General features: G+C 50.9%; 1 protein-coding gene across 1 annotated transcript in view; it reads right to left on the bottom strand.

Annotated features, from left to right (window-relative positions):
- LOC308149770 (partitioning defective 3 homolog) overlaps nt 1-10,000 on the bottom strand; it is a gene marked incomplete at both ends in the record, with an annotated part of 204,272 nt that overhangs the window by 34,894 nt on the left and 159,378 nt on the right.

The following is a 10,000-nucleotide window of genomic DNA, read 5'->3' on the forward strand; positions in this document are numbered from 1 at the left end:
ATGGCAAATGTGTGTGTGTGTGTGTGTGTGTGTGTGTGTGTGTGTGTGTGTGTGTGTGTGTGTGTGAATGTGTGTGAGCGAGAATAGCAAAGAGGGAGGGTTTGTGATGGTCTTCTCCTGTGGCTGTGTGACAGAGAGAGGGAAAGTGTACTATGTTTACTATGCAGGCTGGGAACTGTGTGTGTGTGTGTGTGTGTGTGTGTGTGTGTGTGTGTGTGTGTTTGTAGTACGTGCATGTACGTTTGCGATGTTGAAACTAGACTGGTAGATCTTGGCAGACTGGCTACTTGAAAAGTAGATCTTGGTTCCAAAAAGTGTGAGCACCCCTGTTGTAGAGGAAGAATCTGCAGGAGCGAGCCGTTGCTGCAATGTTCTCCGCACAGGATAGTCGGTTATCCAGGATCACTCCAAGGTTCTTGGCTGTCAGGGAGGGGGTTACAGTAGAGTTCTCCACTGTGATGGAGAAGTCTTGGAGAGGGCAGGCTTTCCCGGGGATGAAGAGGAGCTCGGTCTTGTTAAGATTGAGCTTGAGATGGTGGTCAGCCATCCAAGTTGAAATGTCAGCGAGACATGCTGAGATACGGGTTGCCACGTGTACATCAGACGGGGGGAAGGACAGGAAGAGTTGAGTGTCGTCTGCGTAGCTGTGGTAGGAGAGCCCATGTGAAGAGATTACCGAGCCAAGAGACTTGGTGTAGAGGGAGACACACACACACACACACAGACACACTCACGGTCACACGCACGCACACACACACACACACACACACACACACACACACACACACACACACACACACACGGTCACACGCACGCACACGCACACACACAACACACACACACACGCATGCACACTTAAAACACACAGACCCCACACACACACTTGTATGCACACAAACCCCCCCCCCCCCCCCCACACACACATACCCAGAAAAGCGCCTTTTCAGCTCCGAAGCTTAGCGTTGTCAAGGCAGTGGAGCTCAGAGCTCCAACCCTTCTCAGGGCATGTTGGGTTTCTCAATTAAACCAAAGGACCAACAAGACCTCCAAGACCACCAAGACCACCAAGACCCTGGCTAGACCAGTCAGACCAGCCATCTACATCACACTTTTACATTCTGGGCATTTAGCAAACACCTTTATCCAAAGTGACTTAGACCAAATACATTTGCAGGGCTTAAAGTGGGAAAAAATCCTGTGCCTGAAACTTTTCTTGGGGAGGGGTGTCACAGTTTGAGATATTGGGAGAGCGGGTACAGAAGACAGCTTCTTGTCTCAATGTTTAAATGCATTAATACTATTTTATAGTCAATACAAAATATATGTCTCAATGTTAAAATGCATTAATACTTTAAATGAATGTGCAACAATACTATGTGCAATATGACAACCCTTGTGTACATAAGGTTCAGATATAGGAAAAGTTAGGATATTTATAGCATAGCATAGAGTACAGCACAGTGTTTGATTGTATAGTATAGTAGTATAGTAGATAGTGTACATAGCCTTTATTTATGTAAACCAGCTCTTTTCCCTTTTTTATTTTACCCTTGGCCCTCGTGTTTTTAGTCTTTTTCCAAGCACCAGGGGAGCCCCCCCTCCTAAATTTCGTTGTATGGTACCTGTACTGTATTAATGACAATAAAGACCGACCATTCATTCATTCATTCATAATACTGTTTTATACTCAATACAAAATAAAATAATATATTTAGATGTCTTTAAAAGGCCAAACTGATTGCATCACTTATTAAGCCACTATCACTATAACAATACAGAATAAAATATATACATGTCTTTAAAAGAACAAACTGATTACTTATTAAGCCACTATCACTTATATTCTCCTTCTTGGCACCACGTCCCATAAGGCTTCCCGTCACTACTCAGGGTTTTTCCTGGCTCAAAATTAGGCGGAGGTGGTACCAGTGGTGTTTGACATCGGGGGGGACCCATGAAGCGGGGCTGTCTGGGGGTCCTTAAACGAGCATCAAACACTGAATTTCTTGCATTCTGGTGAATTGATATGCACCAATTTGTGCCCTTTCTCCATCAATTTATGGTGGAAATTTCATTATACTGTATATGTAAAGGAAAAAACAATATTCAGGCACCAGATGACCATTCAAAATATAATGTAATATAATGCAATATAAGGCTCTCAGGCATTCTGTACTTTCAAATATGTATTCTCCTTGAGCAGTCAACATCAACTATCAGCTGTTTCGCTAGCAAACACGAAAGCTAACTTATTTGCGAAACAGCGCACCCGCCACCACGTCGGCGCAATGCCGCAATGCCGACTGATTTTTTTTCTTTTTTCTAAAAATTCCCCCGCGCCGGAAATCCGGCACCGTGCCGGAGAACTTTAAGCCCTGCATTTGACTAAGGAAGTGAATCATCTGTCCATCAGTCATCGCAAGAAACAGTCATCTATGTTCGAGCCAGGGGCCACTGGCAGTCATGATGATAGAAGGAGGAAGAATGCTTTTTTTTTTTAGAGAGACTGTACAGGGGGGGGGAACTCTCTGGTTCAGGGGTAGAGGGGATGGAGAGGTCTGTCCAGGGGGGTAGAGGGGATGGAGAGGTCTGTACAGGGGGTAGAGATGATGGAGAGGTCTGTACAGGGGGGTAGAGGGGATGGAGAGGTCTGTACAGGGGGGTAGAGGGGATGGAGAGGTCTGTATAGGGGGGTAGAGGGGACGGAGAGGTCTGTACAGGGGGGTAGAGGGGATGGAGAGGTCTGTCCAGGGGGGTAGAGGGGATGGAGAGGTCTGTACAGGGAGGTAGAGGGGATGAGGAGGTCTCAGGAGGGACAGTTCTGTAGCCTGAAAAAACGGAGGTCTTCAATCTAGGGCGGAAGTCTACAGTCAGTCAGCCAGACCAGACCAGACCAGACCAGACCAGACCAGACCAGACCAGGCCAGTCAGTGGGGTCAAAGGCCACGGCTATAGAGTGCAGGTGAGTGTGTATGAGTGTCACTGTGTGTATGTCTCTGTATGTGTGTATGTCTCTGTATGTGTGTATACAAACATCTAATCAGATCCAAGTCTCTCCAGAGAGCCTAGAGAACCCTGCTCTCTCCAGTCCTCCAGCCTGCTGCAGGCCACGGAGAGGGGAGGGGGGCGTGGTCACCCATCACCATAACAACATGCTGTATTTAGGCTGCGGGGTCGCAGGGAGATCATGAAGAGAAAGAACAGGAAAACCCCCTCCCTCCCTCCCTCCTGAGTTATTTAATGCGTGACAGGATCACTTGACTTCTTTTCGACCGAGCCATGGAGAGGTCAGATCGAGAGGCCTCCCCTCCCCTCATCCTCCACCCTCTCCCTCCCGAGCCAGCCCCTCCCCTCCTCTCCTCTCCTCCACCCTCCCCTCCTCTCCTCTCCTCTACCCTCCCCTCCTCTCCTCTCCTCTCCTCTACTCTCCTCCACCCTCCCCTCCTCTCCTCTCCTCCACCCTCCCCTCCTCTCCTCTCCTCCACCCTCCCTCCTCTCCTCTCCTCTCCTCTACCCTCCCCTCCTCTCCTCTCCTCTACTCTCCTCCACCCTCCCCTCCCCTCCTCTCCTCTCCTCTCCCCTCCCCTCCCCTCCTCTACCCTCTCCTCTCCTTTCCTTTCCTCTCCTCTCCTCTCCTCTCCACTACCCTCCCCTCCCCTCCTCTCCTCCTCTCCACTCCCCTCTTCTAACCTCCTCTCCTCTCCTCTCCTCTCCACTACCCTCCCCTCCCCTCCTCTCCTCCTCTCCACTCCCCTCTTCTAACCTCCTCTCCTCTCCTCTCCTCTCCTCTCCACTACCCTCCCCTCTCCTCCCCTCCTCCGTTCCACTCGGTACTGCTCCCATGCAGCGGTTTTGGCCCGAGGCCCAGTGTCAGGGAGGAGGTGCGAGGGGCCGGGGGTCAGAGGTCAGATGAAGAGAGGGTGCTGTCAGAGCAGCAGATAGAGGAGCGAGCCCCCCAACATTAATATCCCCCCCCCGCAGGGTTCAGCTCCCGTTTAGCATACTGGACCCATATCTCTATGACGACGACCATGGAAGATGGAACGGCTTGGGATGGGAGGAGGAGAAGTGTGTGTGTGTGTGTGTGTGTGTGTGTGTGTGTGTGTGTGTGTGTGTGTGTGTTGGGAGACCATGAGAGGGAGTGAGGCAGCTTGATACAACAGAGAGAGGTCAAACATCGGATGATGGATTTGTGTGAATGACGCTCGCTCGCGCACACACGCACGCACGCACGCACGCACGCACGCACGCACGCACACACACACACACACTCAAAATGAGCAATAAGTGGATTGTATGATGACAATCTTTTATGTCTGCCGTGTGTGTGTGTGTGTGTGTGTACGTGTTCCAGTCAGAAAGGCGTCTCTCCCTCTAGACATAATCTCACTGCTCTCAACAGTTTGTTGTTCTGAAGCTGATTTTCCCACCAACATCCAGTGGCAGTTCAGTGTGTGGCGGTTGGATCGCTTCGTATGAGTGCGTGGTTGTGTTTGTGTGTGTGTGTTTGTGTTTGTTTATGTGTGTGTGTGTGTGTGTGTGTGTGTGTGTGTTTGTGTTTGTGTTTGTTTATGTGTGTGTGTGTGTGTGTGTGTGTGTGTGTTTGTTTATATGCATATGTGTGTATGACTGCTGGGCATCTCAAAGCCATCTGAATGCAGGGGGATTAGCTGTGTGTGTGTGTGTGTGTGTGTTTACTCACTTTCAATGTGGGGAATTAATTGCCCTTTGGTACACCAACTCTGCAGACCCTGACTGGGCCAGCATTCAAACACCCTTTCCTCGTCATCTGTCTGTTTGTGAGTGTGCGTGTGTGTGTGTGTGTGTGTGTGTGTGTGTGCGCTCGCGTGTGTGCCTGCCTGCCTGCGTCTCCCTGGGTCTTATCAGACAGTGAAACATCAGAAGCCTTACTACTTTAATTGCGTTGCGTAAGAGAAACAAAACAGGAAAGAATAATAACTGGTTTCAGTTGAGACATGTCTGGCTGCGCGGGTCGTTTCATCATCTGGTTCTGGCCTATGTGTGTGTGTGTGTGTGTGTGTGTTTGTGTGTGGGTCGTTTCATCAGGGGGTTCTGGCCTGTGTGTGTGTGTGTGTGTGTGTGTGTGGGGGTCGTTTCATCAGGGGGTTCTGGCCTGTGTGTGTGTGTGTGTGGGTCGTTTCATCAGGGTGTTCTGGCGTGTGTGTGAGTGAGTGTGTGTGTGTGTGTGTGTGTGTGTGGGGGTTGTTTCATCAGGGGGTTCTGGCGTGTGTGTGAGTATGTGTGTTTGTGTGTGGGTCGTTTCATCAGGGGGTTCTGGCGTGTGTGTGTGTGTGTGTGTGCGTGTGTGTGGGCCGTTTCATCATCAGGGGGTTCTGGCGTGTGTGTGATACGCCGCGGCCGCTCCGCTCCCTCTGAGGCCCTTCTCTTCCTTTAAAGGCCAGAGTGAAGGTAACCGTGGTGATTCAATAACTACCCTGCCTGGGAGAGGGGGGGGTGAATCATTTGAGACCCCCAGACAGTCTACCAGGGAGGGGAGGGGGGTCAACCAGGGGGTGGGGGGGGGGGGGTCCATCAGGAGGAGAACCAGAGAGATGTCTACCTCCACCAGCCTCCCCCTGGCTACAACTAGACAGACATGGGCTGGGTAATTCACTTGGCTTTACCCTCCATCTGAAGGAATATGTTTGGCATTCACTGTACTGTACCAGTAATAATACACATGGATATGGTAGATATGGTACGCTCTGGCAGCCAATAACATCCAGAATGCTGCTGCCCGGCTGGTATTTAACCTCCCCAAATACTCTCATGTCACCCCGCTCCCCACGGCTGTCAGAACGGCAGAGTCACTACCCATCTTCCGTCGTAGACTGAAGACCCATCTCGTCAGGTTACACCTTAACTGCTCCTCCTGAGACATCTTCTGCCCCCCAGCACTACGTCTCCTAAAGACACCCGCTTTCCCCTCTACTGTGTCCCTAAGAACTTCTATTGCCCCCCTTGTACTGTTTCTCTAGTGTAAAAAACAAACAAAAACAAACAAACTAGGTTTTAGAAGAAGGTGATAGGAGAAGGTTTTTCCTTCTATCAGTGGCCCCGGGCCCGAGCTAGATTACTCTTCCTGCTACGAATGGTGGACTGATGATTCACATGCTTAGTATTCAAATGTATTGATTGTAAGTCGCTTTGGAATAAGGCGTCTGCTAAATGCCAAAAATGTAAATGTAAATAACACAATAACATAACCTCACCAAATGAATAATTCTTGGCAACCGAGAAGCGGAGGGTTTTCGGAACCTCTAAAGCTGATAACATACACAACACACACACACACACACACACGCAGACGCGCACACACACACACACACACGCACACACACACACACACACACACACACACAGACGCACACCGCCGCACACACACACAGACACACACACACACACAGACGCACACACACACACACACACACACACAGACACACACACACAGATGCACACCGCCGCACACACACACAGACACACACACACACACACACAGACGCACACACACACACAAACACACACACACACACACACACACACACACACACACACACACACACACATACACACACACACAGATGCGCACACACACACACACACAGAAGTCCACACGCACACACATCCATGCACACGCACACACACAATTATGAGAAATGTTACCAGATGTCAATCATTGCACTCAGACCTTGTGAAATAGTTTGCGGTAATTGTGGGAAAAAAGGTCGTACAGATAAAAAAAAAGTCTCTCTTTTTTTTTTTGCACAACAATATTATTCTTAGCAGATGGAGAGGGCCGGCCAGGAAAGGTCACCAAACTTGGCGGTGGACCAGGCCGGCCTAACTCAGCACACAGCCAGAACTCTGACCTCACACACACACACCGTTTCCACCGGCAGCAACGCACCACCACGACCACTCAAACAACAACAATCCAAACTCTCCAGACCAGCCAACACACGCAGAGGAGGCTCAACAACCAATCTCCTCAGCTCTCCCTCTCTGGCTCGCCTGCGTCTATTACAACCGTGATCTATATTCCTTCCCGAGTAGAGTCCATTTCACAGTGTGTGTGTGTGTGTGTGTATCAAAAATCTGCATTCAGCCATGAACTCCACAGAACACCCCCCCCCCCCCCTTCCCCTCCCCTCCCTCCCTCCCTCCCTCCTCCTCTCCTCTCCTCTCTCTCCTCCTCATTGTTGTTTCAGCGATGTAGCAACCGAGATGATTGAAGTTGACAGAGCTCAGTCATTCATAGCTCTCTCTTCTCTCTTCTCTCTTACGGGAGCAGGAAGCGGCTGACGTTCCCCCCCCTCCACCCCCCCCCTTTGGGGGCTCCCTGAAGCTCCTGGCAAAATCATTTTACACTCGGCAGTCACATGTCAACTGGTGATGGGCCCTACTTCGGAGAGGCGCTCAAACTCAGGCAATTAGAAAATGAAATTCCTGCTGTATATTTATGCAGCTGCTGGTTTGTTTTCCCTCCTCTGCCAAGCTGTAAAAGAAAAGGGGTGAGTTGACATTTTTATATAGAGAGAGAGAGAGAGTGGAAAGAGAGAGAGAGAGAGAGAGAGGAGAGAGAGTGAAAGAGAGAGAGAGAGAGAGAGAGTGAAAGAGAGAGAGTGAAAGAGAGAGAGAGAGAGAGAGAGAGAGAGAGAGAGCGAGAGAGAGAGAGAGAGAGAGAGAGAGCGAGAGAGAGGGGAAGAGGGAGAGAGAGAGAGGCTTGACGGGTCCTCCGCAATATTCTGGCTTTCTTCGTTCGGAGAAATGGTTGGGGGACCAACACAACAACTCATTGTCACAGACTGTATGCCTGGCTGTCCGTCAGAGACACAGAAGGCTAGACTGTGGGTTCCGTGGGTGTGAGTGTGAGTCACTGAGCTTTCCGGGCCCCAGCACACCACACACCACTCTGGAAGGTCGACCCGCCACACCGCCTCGGCCCTCGGAACCAGAACCCCAAACAGTTCACGTCTACATCTAGGGAGGACGTCATATATGCCGTTTAGCTGACACTTTTTATCCAAAGCGACTTACGTCGCAGTGAGTGAGTATGTTTGTCCTATATATACGGTCCCGGCGGGAATCGAACCCACAACATCAGCGTTGTTAGCGCCGTGCTCGAGTCACGGAGCCACAGAGACATCGAGTGTGACGTTTTGTGTTTAGGCTCTGGTTCCAGCAGCCCTGGGAGAGCAAGCCAAGCACCCCCCCCCCCCCCCCTCTGATAAAGGACTGTTTGTCCAGTCCAACCCCCCCCCCCCCCACCTCCTCCTGCTCTCCTTCCTGTATATAGTGTCCCCAGCACCTAACTAACCCCACACACCATACAGTGTTTTAATGAGTCAACGCTCTCTTCTACTGTGGGAAACACCACAGGGTTCCCATCTCTCCCTCTGATAGGGGCATCTCATTCACTTCCTGTTCTGTGTATGGGAGGTGGGGGGGGGGGGGGTTAGGGCAAGGGGGGGGTCAAACAGGAAACAGGAAACACACTTCCTGGTTCTAACTCTTCAGATATGCTGGTCTGGTGTGCCCCCGAAGAGGCCTGGACGGAATGTTAGAACGTCTCAGAGGTGTTTGTGTTGCTGCTACCACGGCTTCTGAACTGAAAACTCTTGGCCCAATCCCATTTCGAAATGTTTTAACCCCTACCCCTCGTTTTGGAGTGCACACAGTGGTAGGGCTAACAGAGGGGTAGGGCTAACAGAGGGGTAGGGCTAAGTGGTAGGGCTAACGGAGGGTAGGACTAAGTGGTAGGGCCGAGGGGTGAACTGGGATTGGGTCATTAAGTCGGTAGCAGCAGTTGTGCTTGACATGTTATGATGTTGTATCAATGATTCTGTTTGTTCAAAATGTGCTCCAGGCCATGGTAGACCAATAATTCTCTCTCACACACACACATTTACACACACGCACGCGCGCGCACGCACGCACGCACGCACGCACGCACACACACACACACACACACACACACACACACACACACACACACACACCACCTTCACTCTCTTAGATCCGTCTCCAACAAGGCCATTCAAAGAACCAGCAGCAGCAGCAGCAGCAGCACAATGAATTATAGATCAGTCCCACCTCCAGTATGTATCCAGTATTTATACAATAACACACAGAGGAGACGGGGGACGTGTCAGAAACCACATCTCCCAAAAACTCAGTTTGGGGCCGGGGAGATGAAAGCCACTGGGGTGTGTGGCGCTGCGTTTGAGGCTCGACAGCCCTGCAGTGGTGGCGGGTGCTGCAGTGTGTTTGAGGCTATATACTGGTTGGTTTCCCCCAGTCTTTTATATGATGATGTGGTCCCATTGGTTCAGACAGAGTCTGGATACATGGCAGGAATACAGAAGCATCAGTAGGATGGCCTGGCTGGAAGGATGGGGGACGGAGGAGGAGGATGGACAAGATGGCCGCCTTGAAACTCCAGTGGACTGTGCCAGGCCATGGGTAGGAGAGAGAGAGAGAGACGGAGAGAGAGACAGAGAGAGACGGAGAGAGAGACAGAGAGAGACGGAGAGAGAGACAGAGAGGAAGAGAGAGGGAGAGAGAGACAGAGAGAGATGGAGAGAGAGAAAGAGAGAGAGAGAGGGAGAGAGACAGAGAGAGAGACAGAGAGAGAGGGAGAGAGAGACAGAGAGAGGAAGAGGGAGAGAGAGAGAGAGAGAGAGGGAGAGAGAGACAGAGAGAGGAAGAGAGGGAGAGAGAGAGAGAGAGAGATGGGGAGAGAGAGAGTGTGAGAGAGAGGGAGGGAGAGAGAGACGGAGAGAGAGAGAGAATGTGTGTGAGAGTGTGTGTGTGTATGTGTGTGGGTGAGTGTCCGCTGTATGTGTGTGTGTGTGTGTGTGTGTGTGTGTGTGTGTGTGTGTGTGAGAGACAGAGAACCAGGAGGAAACAGCCTTCTCCCCAGGGTCGTCCCCGAGCCCAGCCAGGCTAAAGCTAACAGTATCTATCAGAGCCCAGGCGT

The sequence above is a fragment of the Nansenia antarctica genome, assembly GCF_963989245.1.
Source record: "Nansenia antarctica genome assembly, chromosome: 2".
Lineage (NCBI taxonomy): Eukaryota > Metazoa > Chordata > Actinopteri > Argentiniformes > Microstomatidae > Nansenia > Nansenia antarctica.